Below are 18,290 nucleotides of genomic sequence, written 5' to 3'. Positions count from 1 at the left end.
TCATACAGTGCAAAGGACAGCCCCAAGACAAAGCATTCTCCTGTCCAAAATGTCCATAGTACTTAGGTTGAGAAATCATAACCTAGATTCTTACAAGGATGATATAATTATTCCTAATTTAGGGATAATTAAACTAAGGTTCAGTGAAGATAACTTATGATCTACAGTTATACAACTACTAAGTAAAATAATCAGACTTTTGTTCTTTTCACTACTGGATTACATCTAAACCTACTATTAAGGAAGGTTGTTTTTACCAGCTGCTAAGTGAGAAAATTTTAGAAATGCCAGACTTCACACTATATTTAAAGTGCAAAGGATAAGAGACAACTTGTGCTGCAACCTTTGAAAACTACATGTAGTCTTGCCCATAAAAATGCTTTCTTGCCAGTGATACAGAATAATTTTCACTTTCAGACCTATTTTTCTGAACAGAATTATCTGGTTCAGTGTAGAAATACCCTGCATAAGTAAATGAATGTATTTTGTGACACAATTTTATCCTTGGAAACTAAACTTTATATCATTCTCATGTGTCCTACAAATTAATGATAATCGTTTTGTAATGATCACTCTAAAATTAGTAACATGTCTATACATATTTTCTAGATATTCCATATATATTCTTGTAATGAGCTGAATTGTGTCTCCCCAAATTTCATATGGTACAGTCTTTAATCCCTAGTACCTCAGATTATGACTGCATTTGGAGATGGGCCATTAAAGAGGTAATTAACTTATACTGAGGTCATTAGGGTGGGCCCTGATCCAATTCAACTTATGTCATGGTAAGAGGAGGCTGGGACATAGAGACACAGAGGAAAGCCCCTGTAAGGAGACAGAAAGAAGATGGCTGTCTATTGGAGGAGAGAAGCATCAGAAGAAACCAACCCTGCTGAAGCCTTGATCTAGGACCTCTAGCCTCCAGAACTATGAGAAATAAATTTCTGTTGCTTAAGCCACCTATTTTGTGACTTTATTATGGCAAACCTAGCAAATTAATCCACTCCCCAACAACACTTTACAGATCCATTTATACTTTAGATGAAATACGTGACTATTAGCACATTCCCAAATAATCCTACATAATTTTCCTCACTCTCATTATCATTGTCTCCCATTCACAAAACCCCAGCATGTTGTCTGTTGCCAACTAACATCAGCAACATTGGAAAATGGCAAAATCGGTAACCATCAGCCATGTTTCTGTGCTAGTTGACCCTTAGGTCAAAGACAAGCAGATGTTTAAATGAAGGTGGAAAGAGTAATTTTTCCTAATAATTAGCAATAATCAGTATAAAACATCAAAGAAAAATGACTCTGTGACTCAAGACAGGCTCTGGAATTAATATACCACCCTCTAAGTGGCAAATGATCACTAATACTTGTTCTACCAAAAATATCTTTTCTTCATCAGTATCTTTGTCTTTTAAGATTTATTAAAAGAGTGAAATGGACTTTTGAACTATTACAGACAAAGGATAACCTCTAGGCTATTAGAACTAAAGAGTATCTTTTTGTTTTACAAAAGTGTTTTTTTTTTTTTGAAAACTTTAATTTTAATAGGATTTTCTTTTTTTTTTTCTAAAATTTAATTAGTAAGACAATATTTTATGACTGATACATTTACTGTATCTAGTACTTTTTGAAAACAAATTAAAAAGTTTAGACAAAGTAACTTCTAGTCACATAGAATGTTTAAAATGTTAACTGTGAATAAACCAACTGATAACTTTAGAATGACAATTAAATACTAGTTGCATGAATTTTCTTGGTATGTTTTAGGTTAGAGCTTATGTGCTTTCTATACAAAAAAAAAAAAAAAATTACTTCCTGAGTTTGAGTAATATACCAGCTCATGATTGTGAAATGAGTCAAATTGTTGCTAAACCAAAATTAGAAAGCTATCAAATGTACTTTGGAATAATATGACAAACCATCACTTAATCTGGCATAAGCAAAAACTGGTATAAGAAAACAAATTAATACTGGACAAAACTCATAGTATATCTAAAAACTAATTTTATTCAGAGACTTACATATGTCCAAAGTCTTTATGTGACACCGTCCAAAAAACTGCCTAAGTTTGCCACAAAATCTTGCTATTTCCACAAGCTCATTTTAAACTCTCATTCAGTATATATTCAGTATCTGCCAACAATTTCTCCTCCCTGTAAGAGGGTAACTGCATGTGATTTTAGATGGTATTAACATTCAACACTCTCCTGTATTCTTTTTACTCATTTCCTTCTCCTAAGATACAGTATTCAGGCCTCCCAAGTGCCAACACTTGACCTCGTCCAAGTCAGATTTAAAACATGTCTTCCACAACAAACATACCCACCCCTATTTTCACAATTTCAGTCACTTTTTGCCTGGTTATATTTTCTACTTCTGTAACTTCTCTATTGCCTCTCAAATTTCTTCTCATTTTTGTAACTGATACCACAAGACACTTAAGGCCAAGTTTTCTCTCATAAGTCAAATACAGTCTAACATTTTTTTTTTTTGAGAGAGAGAAGGAGAAAAAGAAAGAGAAAGAGAAAGAATCGTAAGCAGGCGCAACATCCAACATGGAGCCCAATTCAGGATTTGATCTCACCACCATTAGATCATGACCTGAGCTGAAATCAAGAGTCAGACACTCAATCAAGACAGCCATCCATTTGCCCCATCTAACACTAAATTTCATACATTTGTGGTATCAGAAATAATTTTCAACTCAAAACATTCATGCCATGAAAAGAATAAAAATGGCATAAATTCTCCTCCATTACAAATACTAACTAAAGACTATAAAAATATAACCATGCCAACCACCATAATTATAACGTTTTTAGTATTTCAGAATTTCACTAATCTGATTATACAATATTTGGTACCTAAAAATACTTTAAAGCTTATTAAAAACAAATGAAAAGGCTACTTGTTTCAGCTTATACGGTATTAATTAAGTAGGAATGAGCATTGTTTCCATCTCGACGGAAGGAAAAAGCTAGAGAAGCAAAAATTAACGATTTTCATTTAACCAGTCAAGGAACTGGAGTTACAGGGAAAATAATAAAGAATCCAACATGTACAGCCATGATGACTGGTGATTTCCAAGTATTAAGTCCATTTGCATAAGGAATCAACCTGAAAGTGAGCCCTTCTTCAGAGCCACTCCAGAGAACAAATCCAAACTGGAGGGGCTTCTTGCCCAAAACTCAATGACTGGTGAGTACAATCATGTGGCCTCTTAGGAGTCTACCTGCAGCCACATGAACACCCTCCACCAAAGGCCATAGGCCAACCTGCCACTTCTCCCTGGCCTTACTCCATGCCATCGATGAGGCTGTCTTCAAGTACATCTGTGAGACCTGCACGATCCAGGCAGGTTGGAACTGTGTTAGCATGGAGCTAGCCCTTCCCAAGGGACCGGTCAGCTATCCAAGCACATCTCTTTCCTATTTCAGGGAACAGATCTAGCTTATCAATCCCTACATGGGCAAAGAGATAGTCCAGAACTTCATGGTGCTGATGTTTGCCACCAGGATCTTTGGCCCCATTTGGAACTAGAGTAACATAACTCTTACCTGCAAGGTGTCTTTCAGCATTGAAGGCCACAGGGGGCTACTTCGATGCCCTTGGCATCATCCTACCCGTGACGCAGAACCACCTCCTGCGGATGCTGTATGTGGCAGCCATGAAGAAGCCTGGCTCCACCAACTCAGAGGACCTCCGCAATGAGAAAGTCAAAGTGTGGAAACGTATCTCATAAGTACTGGAGAACAATGCGGTCTTGTACACGTGTGTGGGGAACCCCACGGAGAGATGAGGCCATCAAAGGGTACTTGGACGACTCCACAGTGCACCGTGGGTTCACCATTTCCACCTTCGCCATGTAGAGAACAAAGAGGTAGTACGGGGTGTTGTTTTCCCACCCTGTGGCAGATTCCCCAGTGAGCACAAGGCTGAAGGGCGGCAGCAGTTCCGAAAGGTAGCCTACAACAGCTTCTACAAGCCCAGGGAGGCCACACACATCAAAACGATGAAGAAAAAAGCCGAGCAGGTTCTTTCAACCCCGAGGAGTAGGCGCTGGACCAGACTTTCGGCAGGAACCGGAAGAGCCCGAACGTGCCTGAGCCCTCCTCCTGAACGGCGTCTGTGGGCCCCTCCTGGCCCCCCCGTGATGTACTTTACGTGCAGTGAATCGCTCCAGAGGCCGGCGAGTCTTCACGCCACTGCCGCACAAGGTCGCAAAAGCAGCCCCGGCCCATCGCCTACATTTTTGGCAGCCGAGGCCTGCAAACAGAGGCTGGTGGACGGCTGGGCTTTCAGTACTCGGACACCTCCAGGTAAGTTCATGTGCACAAGTTTCCCTGCCCCCTCGTTGTATTTGTCTGTCTGTGTCCTTCTTACTTTCTTACCTCCAAACCCCACTTTGAGAAGACTTCAGGACCATGGGTCTCAGCCTCATATTCGCAGCCCCTGGCCAACCCTGCCTGCCCCTTGCAGCTGCTGCCCAAGTCCAATTACATTCAACTACTGAGCACTGAGATTGGTGCCAAGACTGCCCCTGCCGGCTCAGCCTGAGCCAGTCTTTGCCCACGGGACTAAGCCCCAATGGAAGGAAAAAGAAGAGAAGCCCTTCCGTCTATCCCAGGCTTCTCGGCCAGAACAGGATGAAAGAAGCAACAGGCAGGGATAGTGGGTGGGGCTCAGTGGGGCAGTGGCCAGCTCACATCCCTGTTGGCTGTGGGCAAGCTCCTCAGAAGGCTAGGGAAGAGGGGAGAGCATCCACGTGAAGGCGCTTACCAAAGGTCCTGAGAGGACTCCTGGAGACACCGCAGCCTCAGTACCACACGGTATTCCTGATGACTAGTTGGAAAAGATCTTCATGCTGTCCAGCAATCCGTGTGTCTGGGGCTACCTGGATATCTCTCTGACCCAGCAGCTCCCTGCCACCACTCCAGCCTTCCACTCAGTCGCCACCCCCACCTCATCCCAGATATAGGTGGCCCCCTTGCTGCTGGAAAAGCAGAAGCAGTCGCTGGGATGCCCCATTTCAATCCTTGACGTTAAATCCACACACTGAAAAAAAAGCAAAACAAAAACAAGAGCAAAAACAAAAGAAAACACTTTTTTTTCTTAAACATAGTTTCGAATAAGACCTATGTGACTGTAAAATATAACTTTTAGATGGAAATCTGTGTTGGTTGTAACAGGACCTCCCCAGGTGTAATCTGAAACCAGCCCCTGTACTCAGAGGGCAGGGAGAGACCTAAGAAACAGGCAGGTCAGTTACTAGTTAGTAGATGGCAGTTTTAATAAGCAAAGGGAAGTTACATAGGAGACTTGTCTTGGGTGGCAGCAAGCAGATCCTTGCACCGTTCACCAAATCTTAGTTTATATGAAGGCCTTAACTGGATTCAGTTATGTATGTCATGCAGCTATTCACACTACATCTCTCTCTCAAGGCTATGTCCTTGGAGCAACCTATGGGAGTGGGAAAGGCAAGGAGAACTCACATCCCAAGGACAGGAGAGAAAGTGAGGAGCCTTGGAGTGCCTGGGTCCAGTTCATGAGTCAACTGGAGGTTGCATTTTTTCAATGACCTTCCCCAACAGTCTGCAGGAAAGAATAGAACCTGAGCATTTGCTTACCTTGGGTGTGTGTCACCAGATACCATATTCATCCATAAGAAGTTTTGGTTAGAAAATTTTTAACAAATTGCTAAGGATGAATGTGGAGTAGCATAAAGGTATAAAACCCTTAAGGGCATGAAGATACAGGGCAGTAAACACCCTCTCACTTTTTCTCCAGGACCCCTACCACTCACTCATGGGGAAGATGGAAAGAATCAGAGACAGTTCCCTATGGTGCTGGCTGGGAGAGGAGGACAGAAGGCCCTGCAGAAACTTCACAAAGAACACCTTTATAGAACACAAACCTTAATCTGCAGGGAGTAAACAAACAAAACAAAGTACATAAAAACTGTAAACGTAGAGTACTCATGGAAACCCATTGCTGCTGGGAGAGACAAACAAGGGGAAAAAATATCTATTCCTGGGGAAGAGCAGGGATATTAGACCCAGCCTTGCATTAGTTTGGAGTAGGGACAAAAAGACCGGGGGGGAGAGGGGTGCTCCTAGACTTTTACCTATTTTCACAGTGCCTACCCAAGACTGAGGTTTTTCATATGAGAGTGTCCTCACTGCCACACTAATAAGAATCAAGTAAAAGAATGAAAACAACTAAAAATTTCTGCAAGAGCTTCTTTTGCAAAGAAATACAAAGGGCAGACCTAACATGTAGGGGAGAGACCCAAAGGAATGCAGAGAGCATTAACTGAGATAAATCCTCTGATATATTATCCCACATCATAGATACAAGATGCCACTATAGAAATGTAAGGTATCACTGTGGGGCACTGAGAGTGACCACAGAAACAAATATTTAAAGCTCAGTCAATTCCTGACTAGATTAACACAAATCCCCACATTAAAGACAGCTGAAGAAAGAATGAGCTCATCTAGAAGTAGAAAAGTATTTATCTCAATATTTACCATTTTGCAAAACATGTTGAATTTCAACAAGAACAACGTTATAAGGCATACAAAAAGCAAAAACACAATGTAAACAAGAACCAATTACAACACCGATGTTTAAACACTTAAGGAATTTAAAATAACTATGGTTAATATATTTAGGGCTCCAATTTCAAAGGTAAGCACCTCCATGGGGAGATAGTTAGTTTCATCTAATGGAAGGAAACTATATGAAAGAAGCAAATGGAAATGCTAGAAATCAAAAACAATGATGTGGGGATGAAGAAGAGATTTCTGATGGGTTCATCAGAAGACATGATATAGATGAGAAAACAATAGAATTGAAGACACACCACTGGAAATTATCCAAACAAATCAAAAAAAAAAAATAAGTCAATAAGACAGAACAAATTATCTACAGTTCTAAGACAATTAACAAATTAGCATGGGTGTGATCAGAATCCTAAAAAGAGAAATGAGAAGAGATGGGGTAGAAGACATTTTTGAGGAAATAATGGTCAGATTTTTCCAAAATCAAGATCACAAACTACTGATATAAGAAGACTGAAGACACAGAAATGGGGGGAAACAAAGGTACCATATAGGCATAACATATTCAGACTTCTAAAAATGAAGACATAAAAGGAGACAAAAATGATTCATTATGTACAGAAGAATAAAGATCATAATACGGTAAACTTATCACAAACCACACAAGTAAGAATACAATGGAGTGACATGTTTAGATTGCCAGGGTAAGAAAAAAAATCTGTTCACCCCAGAATTCTGTATCTAGCAAAAATATCCTTCAAAACGAAGTAGGAAAACAGGAATTCACTGTCAGCAAATAAGCTCTAAAATAAAAACTAAAGAGAATTCTTTAGTCAGGAAAAATATAAAGATCTGTATTTGTAACATTTAAAGAACTCTTAAAATCATAAAACAACTCCAAAAATGAGTGGTCAAAGATCATAACACAATCTTTAATAAAATATGGGTGACAAACATATGAAAAGATGTCCAACATCAATCATTAAGGAAATAGAGTTAAAAGCACAAAATACTACTCTAAATCTATTAATATAGCTAAAATAAAAATAAAAATGCAAATGGGGAAAAATCTGAGAATACCAAATATTACAGAAGATGCAGGGCAAGTGGAACTCTTATTCACTGCTGCTTAGAATGCAAAATGTTATGGTGACTTTGAAAAACAGTTGGACAGTTTTTTAAAAAGTTGAAAAGTCGTTTACCATTGGAACCAATTATGTTACTTCTAGCTATTTACCCAAGCAAATCAAATACTTATGTTCAAACAAAAGCCTGTATATTGAAGTTTGTAGATTTATTCAAAATTGCTAGAAACTGGAAACAACTCATTTCCCCTTCAGCAGGGAAACAGTCTTTGTCTATTCATACAATATAATACTGCACAGGAATAGAAAGAAGTGAACTGTTGTTTCATGCATCAACATCGATGAATTTTAAAAGCATTTTCAAAGATCTAAAAGCCTGCATATTGTATGATTCCATCAATATGTGATTATGGAAAACAAAACCATTGAGACAAAATACCTATCAGGGATTAGAGAAGGAGAAATAATGTGACTAAAAAGGGGTAGCCCAACGGATATTAGGCCAATGGAACTGTTTAGTGGTACAAATAGCATATGTATATGCTAAAACCCATAAGATTGTACATCTCGATAAACTTTAAAAACAAGCAAACAGCCATAATAACTGTAAAACATCAAATACCAAGATATTAGGAAAACCCAGGATGAAATCTTGCAGTCCCCAACAAACTAATTTAACTGTATTACAATTAATTGTTACATACCTCACTTAAAGACATGAAGAGGAAAAGAGTAGAACTAAGTAACTTTGGAAAACAGTGTTTTGATCAGATTATCTTATGATACTATAATGATGGATACATATCATTATATATTTGTCCAGACCCATAGAATGTGAACTTTAAGGTTCCAAGAGTGAAACTTAAGGCAAACTATAGACTTTGAATGATTACAATGTGTCAGTGTATATTCACAATTGTAATAAATGTATCACTCTTAGGGGATGTTATTAACGTGGGAGGTTATGCATGTGTGGAGAAGGGGGTATTTGAGAAATCTCTATACCTTCTCAATTTTGCTATGAACCTGAAATTGCTCTAAAAACATGAAGTCTTTAAAAACATTAAAAAGATAAATGTAAAAATTTAATGAATGCTTTAAACATTTCTAAATGATATACAGATTATCCTTAAAAACTTTATGTCACAATTTTACAAGCTTTTTTTTTTTTTTTAATCAAGAGGTTATATTTGTTTGTGTCTCCTGAGAAAAAAAATAGAATAGCAGGGTCATTCTTATGTGTAATTATTTGACTCTCATCTCTAATACTATGATGTACCAAATTTTTTTACACCCTGTCACTGACATTCTTTCCAGACACTTTGAGACTGCTGGTCATGAGAAGCATATGTGTTCCAAACTTCCCCCAACACGACTGAATGCTATCATTGACAATTATCTTTTATCTTCCCAAGAGATGACCCCCATGCCTATATAACCTAGAGCACACAAAAGACCCAGAAGTTGGAGCCCTATTGAGGTTTATATTTGATACAGCATTAAAAATTTATATATGAATAAATATCATTTAGATATTAAAATATTCATCTACATTAGGTATTTATTTAATCATTATTAAGTGATATGAGATAGATTGATTTTTACTGTTTCTCAAACTTTAATGTTAAACAGTATAAAATGGAAAGCATATTAAAACAATTTTCTAGACCCCCATTCCCAGAGATTCTAATTCAGTCCTTTGGGATGTGAACCATGGGTTTGCATTTCTAATAAGCTCATGGGCTATGCCAATACTGCTGGCTCAAATACCACAATTTGAACTTTTAATCCAAAACATCTCATCGACTTCAGTTAAGCTCTTTTATATTATATAATCTAGCATAAGAGATTTCTATATTTCTTATGTCTTATTTTTAGGAATAGGTTGTATACACAGGAATAGGTTGTCTAGATCTACTTCTAGGCCAGTTGTAGCTAAAACTTGTTTATGTGAGAATGCAAAAAAAAGTGATCACCATGATACTAAAATTAATTTCAAACATTTAAAAATTGTGTATCTATGAGAACAATATAAATAAGATACCTACATGGTATATAAATCTACATACAGAGCTTCATTTTCATTAATATTTCATTGCCATTTTGAAGCAAAACTTCCACGAACAGCATTTATTACTTCAGAAAGGAAAAGTAAATTCAAAACAATATACTTGAGAAGCAGAAGTAAAGGTGGTGTTCAAATTGAGAATCCGGTGATATGTAGAAAGTGAAATATCAAATATTTATATAAACTTCTATTTATGGATAGCCTATCTATATAGAATACAAATTACTGTATACTACCTTACTATAAATATTATCATGTTCTCTGCGCATATTTGAAAAATTGCATGGAAACAGATATCCTGCTGTTACAACAGGGTCTATTAGAACAATTTATAATCTAGGTTGTGAAAAAAAATAATTCCTTTGAGATATAAGTTAAAAAAGTGGCAAAATTCCTTTCTTGATCATGAAGGAAGTGTAGTTACTTGAGAAAATATTTGAGGCCATCTGGCCATCCATACAGATCACCAATGTAGTCCATTGTTATTTTGGAATATTTTTTACCGACTGCAAGCTGGTACTCTCTTCTTGAATCTGACAAGCAAAGGGCAAGTTAATTGTTCTGGAGTGAACACAGATTTAATGCAGCAGGATGTCATTTTTGTGTGCATTAATAATTCAACTTTACATTACAATTTATCACATACCATGGACTATTTTGTATTCAACAGTGCACAAAAACTGATTTACCCACAGGCTTGATTTCACTCTCTAATCTGGTAGTCCAAAAAGAGGAACTAAGGTCCTCAGACAGAATATGTGTGTCAAAATGCTAAGATGAAAGGGAACAGGACATTCACTCTTTGTAGCTAATCATAATCTAAACTATATCAATAATATTTATTTCGGAGCAAACATTTTCTTCTGATTGCTAATATGAATTCTTATAGAATGACCATTCTATTGTATGCGTTTAGAAATTGCGTCCTTCCAAAAATTAAACCCATTCAATAAATAAGAGTTCAATGTCAGAGCCTAGATGGGCTCTGACATCCAGGAGAGCAGAGGAGGCCAGGCTAGGGAAGTTACAATGAAAGCAAGGAACAGCAGAGCATATAGATACAGAGGAGTAGGCTGGCATTGGATGCCAGAGTCTGATCAGTGGAGGTCATGACATTTAGAATCAGAGCCAAAAAAGGTAAGCTGGGCAACCATGCAATAGGCTGAATCAGTAAGGGATGCTCAATAAGAGAGAGTAAGTAGAGTGAGTAGGGCATTCACATAGGAGGCAAACAGAGCCGATTGCAATGAGGAAAGTAACTGTAAACATGGGCTACCAGGGCATAAATGTGGTCATCCATGCATGGGGGCATCTCTGTATGGGGTGTTGGAGACCAAGCAAATCTCAGGGTGCTTTTCACAGAGAGAGGAACTCCGTTGTGGGATGACAGCTCTAAAGGGCTGAGGACATCCTAGCATGGAGAGCTGAAAACCATATGCAGTGAGGAAAACTGCTTTGGGAGGAGAAACTCAGAAAGAGGAAAAACTAGAATGAACCTTGTACTTTGTATCTAAATGGAGTATTTCAGTGTAAATTCATGGCTTTTAATATACAGAGATAGATGTAGAAATAAATATAGATGTTAACACAGATGTATATATGTGTGTATGAATGCATACATGTACAGCCTAGTTATGTTCACTGAGATGGCTTAGGCCATGGAATAAAAATCAGCACATCTAGGAGGGCACCTTTTGGGATGAACACTGGGTGTTGTATGGAAACCAATTTGACAATAAATTTCATATATTAAAAAAAAAATTAAAAAAATAAAAAAAAAATTACACACACACACACACAAAAATCAGCACATCTAGTACGTGTACCTTGGTTTCTACTTAACATTTTTCCTCAAAACAAAAACAAAACAGCTACTCAGTGAAATTGCTGGTACATGGACTGAGGCAAAGAAAGTAAAAAAGAACATAGAATATCTTCTGCCAGAAAGAATGGTAATGCTTAACAAAGGAGAATAGTATAAAAGAACACAAAATAATAGAATTTCCCTGTCCAAAAATGTGAAACGGTTTGAGCATCAAAATAAATTAAGATTGTAACACAAAATAATGCATTAAATAAATTGGGAAATCATAACCACATATAGATATAAATTGTTGAAAGAATTGAAATTTTTAATTAAGTGTGGAGAATTACATAATTTCAAAGCATCTCCCAGAAAAATGGTTATTGTGATGGGGTGGCATAACTGTATACTGGAGAAGTCTAACAGACAATAAGTACCTTAATAATGTTAGCAGGATGAAGTTCATCAGTAACAGGCAAATTGAAATATTGTGCAAACCCATAGGATGCAATGAGGATACAGCAACATTTGGAATACTGTTCCTCTCATATTCCTATCTAAACTACATAACTTTGACTTAGTCATGATGAAACATCAGGCAAATGTGATTTGAAGAGCATTGTAAAAAATAGCCTATAATCTTCAAAATACCGAGGTCAGAAAAACTGAGAAAAGGGGCGCCTGGGTGGCGCAGTCGGTTAAGCATCCGACTTCAGCCAGGTCACGATCTCGCGGTCTGTGGGTTCGAGCCCCGCGTCAGGCTCTGGGCTGATGGCTCGGAGCCTGGAGCCTGTTTCCGATTCTGTGTCTCCCTCTCTCTCTGCCCCTCCCCCGTTCATGCTCTGTCTCTCTCTGTCCCAAAAATAAATAAAAAACGTTGAAAAAAAAATTTAAAAAAAAAAAACTGAGAAAAGCCTGAAGAATCCACCCAGACTGAATTAAAGTGAAGAGACAAGCCAGCAATGTGTGCTATAATCCTCAGTTGGAACCTTTTCCTCTCAAAGGCATTACTGAGACATAAGTTCATTCTAGGATCAGATGGTATTTATGTTAATTAGCTGATTTTGACAGTGTATTTAGTTACACAGGAAAATGTCCCTGTTTGTAAGAAATACATACTGAAGTAAGAAAAAAGATAAGACATCAGATCAGCAAATACTTTTAAGTACTTCAAAAGAGACTTATTTTACTGGACTTTGAATTTTTCTGTAAGTTTGAGATTGTTTAAAATAAGAAAAATGGAAAGAATATGGACACCAAACAAGTTCCCTTTACTTCTTAAGTAAAACTATTATTTTTACAATTGACTTTGTGGAGATTCAAATGGAAGTATGAACAAAATGTACAAATGGAATATGTACAAAAGTACAATTTTATTTATACATATTTTTTCAATCTTTTTCTATTTTGATCAGGTCAGGCCAACCAACATAAAATAGTCAAGTAGTTGATAAATTGATGCTGTCTTTTCTTTGCTCTGATTTTCCTAAACAGACTTCATATTCAAGTCAGTTTTTTTTTAATTTAAAGTATTTCCTTTATAATCGGGGTTTTTTTTGTAAAAATAACCTATATGCATATCTTTCCTCATTCAATTTCCAGGTAACAGCTTTCTAAGAGCACCTGTGTAAATAAAAACACGCAAATATATATATATGTTCATATATGCACACATATCTTACACATTCATCTGTATCCACACACACATATATATATAAAATATGAATATATACATATACATGTGCATGTACTTTTTATGCATGTACACATATATTTTCCCAAAAAGGATTATGATACATATATTTTTCTGAAACTTTATTTTTCCTTTCCAGGTAACCACACACATATTTCCCACACTGTTTTCTCCTAGACGTTTAATACTTTGTTATAGGTATGTAATGAATGAAGTTGAAATTACTGGTTTTGTTACAAATTTTAATGTAACATATGTGTTGTAATCAATATCTTACTGTATATACGTGTATACACACACACACACGTATATACATATATACACACATATATATATATAAAGTTACTATGAAACATATTCAGAAAGTTGTACTCATTAAATTCATAACTACAGGCAAAGAGAAAACCGGTTTACTCACATCCTCACCATTATTATTATTAATATTTTAAGTATTTGCCAAACTAAAATTTGAGAAGTATTATCCATTATTATAGTTTTCATTTCTTTACTTATGATAAGCCCAGACCTCAGAAGCTTTCATTTTTTATAGTTTTGGCATTATTTAGGGATCCTTTTAACTCTTGGTTCTGAGAGTTTGAAAAAAATGCTTATTTAGCTATTTAGCATAAGGGCACATTTCTATGTCACCTTTGTCAGATGCCATGGCTATTGAGCAGTGTTATTAACCAAACTGAAATATTAATGAAAGTATATCAGTGTATCCTTGTAAAAACAATCAACCACCCTTGACATATGTATGGAACTCTTTCTTCAATCAGTCAACAGTCAACACATATCCACTGAGAGCATAATGGAGGTCAGACTCTAGTCTGGACACAGAATACGGCAGTTAAAACAGGCAAAAATATTGCACTCACAGATTGTATTCTACTGAACAGACTGTAAATTGGCTGTCTCAAAATTTAGTAATACATTATACATTATAATGCTTATAAATGCAGTTTGCATAAAAGGGAAACAAGGCTGTCCAGGATTTTGAATCTGGAAGTCTGTAAGCATTGGAATTCTCTCTGTTGGAGGGTGCTCAGGTGAACACTGTTCGGTTAAGACACTGTCAATTTGATTCAGATAGTTTCTTAAAATATGATACCATCATTTATTTTACAGCCTACTATTGCCTAGTTAGAAGCTGCTATTTCATTCTTTGTCACTTGATAAACTTGTAACAAGATGTATTATGTGCTGGCTTTGATTCTGCAGTTTCTAGGCAGAAAGTCAGAAAGGAATTGCACTTCCAGGTGCTAGGAACACGTCCCTGTTTCCTCTATGTATCAGGTTTGGAAATACATTAACTACTATATTATATTAAATAGTAATATGTATTAATTTAATGCTAAATGTAATTTTTCAGAAATTTTAAATTTTTTCCTGATGCTGATTATATAATTTTTCTGCACATCAAATATTTCCATTTTAGTGCATTCACGTTTTACAATGAACAGTCATCCTCTACAAATTGATTTTTAAAGATGGCATGAAGTCAATAAATATAATGCCACTAAATTTAATAATTTTCCATTTCTTGTTACCTAGAATAACTGTCAGTTAAAACATTGTATTGTAATGGCTATAACTAAAGTTTATTGTCCAACTGTAAGTTTTTAGTGGATTCTATTTCATAGCATTTGACCACACCAATATTTTTCCTTCCAACAATAGAATAAGAAGGATTAAATAATTTTTAATTTAGAAAATAACTTAGAGTTTAGAGATATTTTAATATTAAAAAATGTTTATTTATTTTGAGAGTGGGGGGAGAGACAGAGATAGGGAGAGACAGAGAATCCCAAGCAAGTTCTGCACTGTCAGGGCAGAGCCCCACATGGAACTCAAACTCACAAACCGTGAGACCATGACCTGAGCTGAAATCAAGAATCGGATGCTTAACTGACTGAGCCACCCAGGAGCTCCTAGATATTCTCATATTTTTAATAAAATCTATGAAATGTAAATTTTTTTGAGAAGTATAATAATCACAATAAATGAAGTTTGCAGATTTGAAGTTTGGAGATTACTTAATTACATGGAGAAGGTTACCTATACATCAAATTAATAGGATACATAAAATAATTTTGTTATTACTTATTTTTTTTAATCCGTAGTTAATTTTATGATTTCCTCAAAATAAGCACTGAATTTAAATGCATTAAGCTATGAAGAAAAAATATCAAAGGATAATGGGGATGCGAAAAGTTTTAATATTCTACTAAAGATGTTTTTATACTTTTCAAACTATTTAGTGTCACCAAAACCAATAGTAACTACTTCTTGAATCCTAAATCTGGGCTAGATACTTTCCATGAATTTTAGAGACAATGTATAATTTAAATTTAATCATATAACTGCTTAAAATATTAAATTACATAGCATCCTATGAATAATCTATTGTTTAAAAACAACCCTATAGGCACTTGTACCCCAATGTTTACAGCAGCACTCTCAACAATAGCTAAATTATGGAAAGAGCCTAAATGTCCATCAACTGATGAATGGATAAAAATTTGTGGTTTATATACACAATGGAGTACTAGGTGGCAATGAGAAAGAATGAAATATGGCCCTTTGTAGCAACACGGATGGAACTGGAGAGTGTTATGCTAAGTGAAATAAGCCATACACAGAACGACAGATACCATATGGTTTCACTCTTATGTGGATCCTGAGAAACTTAACAGAAACCCATGGGGGAGGGGAAGAAAAAAAAAAGTAGGTTAGAGTGGGAGAGAGCCAAAGCATAAGAGACTCTTAAAAACTGAGAACAAACTGAGAGTTGATGGGGGGTGGGAGGGAGGGGGGTGTGGGTGATGGGTATTGAGGAGGGCACCTTTTGGGATGAGCACTGGGTGTTCTATGGAAACCAATTTGACAATAAACTTCATATATTGAAAAAAATAAAAACAACCCTATGAAGTAGTATTTCTCTATAACTAGAAATTGTAGAGTGAGGATTTTTACTAATAAAGTCTTTCTTCTGAGTCTACCCTAATATCTACTACTTAGTATTCACCCTGTTGTTTATTTATTAGTTTTACAAATGGAAAACTTTAGTACTAAAATAAAGTTTACCAATTAATTAGAAGTAGCACATTTTAGGGGGGCCTGGGTGGCTCAGTCACTTAAGCTTGGATTCTTGGTTTCAGCTCAGGTCATGACCTTGCAGTTTCATGAGTTTGAGCCCTGCTTCAGGCTCCATGCTGGCAGCTCAAAGCCTGCTTGAGATTCTCTCTCTCTCCCACTCTCTCTGTTTCTCTGTCCCTCCCCCACTTGTGCTGTCTCTGTCTCTCCCAAAATAAATAAATAAACTTTAAAAATGTGACATATTTTCACTTGAATAATGGACAATCATGCAGCAAGAAATTGAGTCAGTTCATGACACTGTATCAATAGAAATAATAGAAAATTCAGATGAGTTTTAGTCAAAAGTTAATTCAGTGAATATCATCCTGTCAAAATATAAGACAAATACAGAAGAGTTTATTTTATTGACTAGAAACAGTGAGGAAAAAGCAAATAATCAATAGTGCCTGAAAAACTGAACTGTTCTGAGAATTCAGTTGTTCAATACATGTTAATTAATTTTTAAAAATACTTTTTTTGTACAATGATTTTTATCCACTCTAATGTGTGATTTATACACACTCCCACACATACATAGGCCAGATCATTGTGAAAAGAGAAATCTCCAAATAATTATAAATAAGGCAGTAAATATTAGTATCTTAATTGAGGTACATATAGAAATGCACAGTGAATTAAAAGAGATTACTGGAGCTGTGCAAAGGTAAATGAAGGGTGCTTCGAGGTTGATAAAGTCAGTCTTTGATATTTGAACATCTGTGAAGAGTACAGAATAGCAGTTACTGAACAGTGAGTTAACAGGGCACATTTAGAGGATCCAAATATATATATACAAATATATACATGTGTGCACACACAAAATCAAAACAGCTTAATTTCAAAAGAGGGAGCATGAAAGATAAAGTTTGAAAAATAGATGTAGATAATATTGTGATGGACCTACAACAGACTAAACATTTATACTTTATTTATTGGATAATAGGCAGCCATTGAAGGTACCTGAGAACAATAATACTCTTAGGATTGAATTTATCTGTGAATTGCAGACAATTCTAAAATAAGAGTTTTGATAGCAGGTTAATTCTCTCTCAGTAAAGGATTCTTGAGGTGGTCACTTCAGGGAAGATTTGGTGTTATGTAATGTAAAGGTCCCAGACCTTTTCTATCTTCTTGCACTGTCATGCTTGGATTCCATTTCCAAGTTGACCTCATGATCTTACAGGTTTTCTGCCAGTCTGTAGTCCAGTCAGAAAGGAGTAGGAAGTAGGATATGTCATCTCACTAGATTTATGCATACCACTTTCACTTATGTTCCATTAGCCAGAATGTAGTCAGTGAGCCACATGTGCATGCAAAGGAGGCTTGGAAATGTATTCATTTTTCTAGGTGGCCATGTGCCAAGCTAAATATCAAGTAAGGGTTTTATTACTAAGTAGAAAAGGAAGAGCACAATATTGAGAGCAGTTAATGTACTTTCCAACAGTAGATCTATGATCTGAATTTAAAATTATTGGGAGTATATATTTTTTTAGTTGGATAGGAAAGAATCTACATTTGGGAGAATTGTTTGAGAGACCTCACATATTCAAAATGAGAGGAAATATAAAGCTGGATGTAAATGTGATAACACAATATTTTAAAAGAGTTAATGATAGAGGAGAAAAATTTGATGCTAGAAAGTAACATCCATAGTCAACATAGCAGAAATCAGCCTTTAAAAAAGAAGTTGAAGAGAAACCAGAATAGTGCTATGTTTCAAAACCGAGAAAAAATTTTTGAAAAAGAGTGGTCAATTGTATCTAGTAAAGCAGCGATTACCAAATGCATGTGGCTTAGATAAAAATACTAGAATTGACAGTTAAGAATACTGGTAACATTCAAGAGTCTTCATAGCAAATGGCAAGAATTTCATTAAATTTTATACTGTAAATTTTTAGAAAAGAAGGTAGGATAATTTTTT

At 36.0% G+C, this 18,290-nt stretch overlaps 1 non-coding gene across 1 annotated transcript in view; it reads left to right on the top strand.

Moving 5' to 3' along the window:
• The first annotated feature begins 4,231 nt into the window (after positions 1-4,231).
• LOC132693223 (uncharacterized) overlaps positions 4,232-18,290 on the top strand; it is a 57,323-nt gene continuing 43,264 nt past the window's right edge. The window contains exon 1 of the transcript XR_014137553.1: positions 4,232-4,337. This is a non-coding gene — a transcript (uncharacterized LOC132693223). The remainder of the gene's footprint in view (positions 4,338-18,290) is intronic.

The sequence above is a fragment of the Panthera onca genome, chromosome B1, assembly GCF_046562875.1.
Source record: "Panthera onca isolate mPanOnc1 chromosome B1, mPanOnc1 haplotype 2, whole genome shotgun sequence".
In the NCBI taxonomy this organism is placed as follows: domain Eukaryota; kingdom Metazoa; phylum Chordata; class Mammalia; order Carnivora; family Felidae; genus Panthera; species Panthera onca.
Note: the sequence above shows the minus strand (reverse complement) of the source record. Positions and strands in the feature narration are given on the sequence as shown.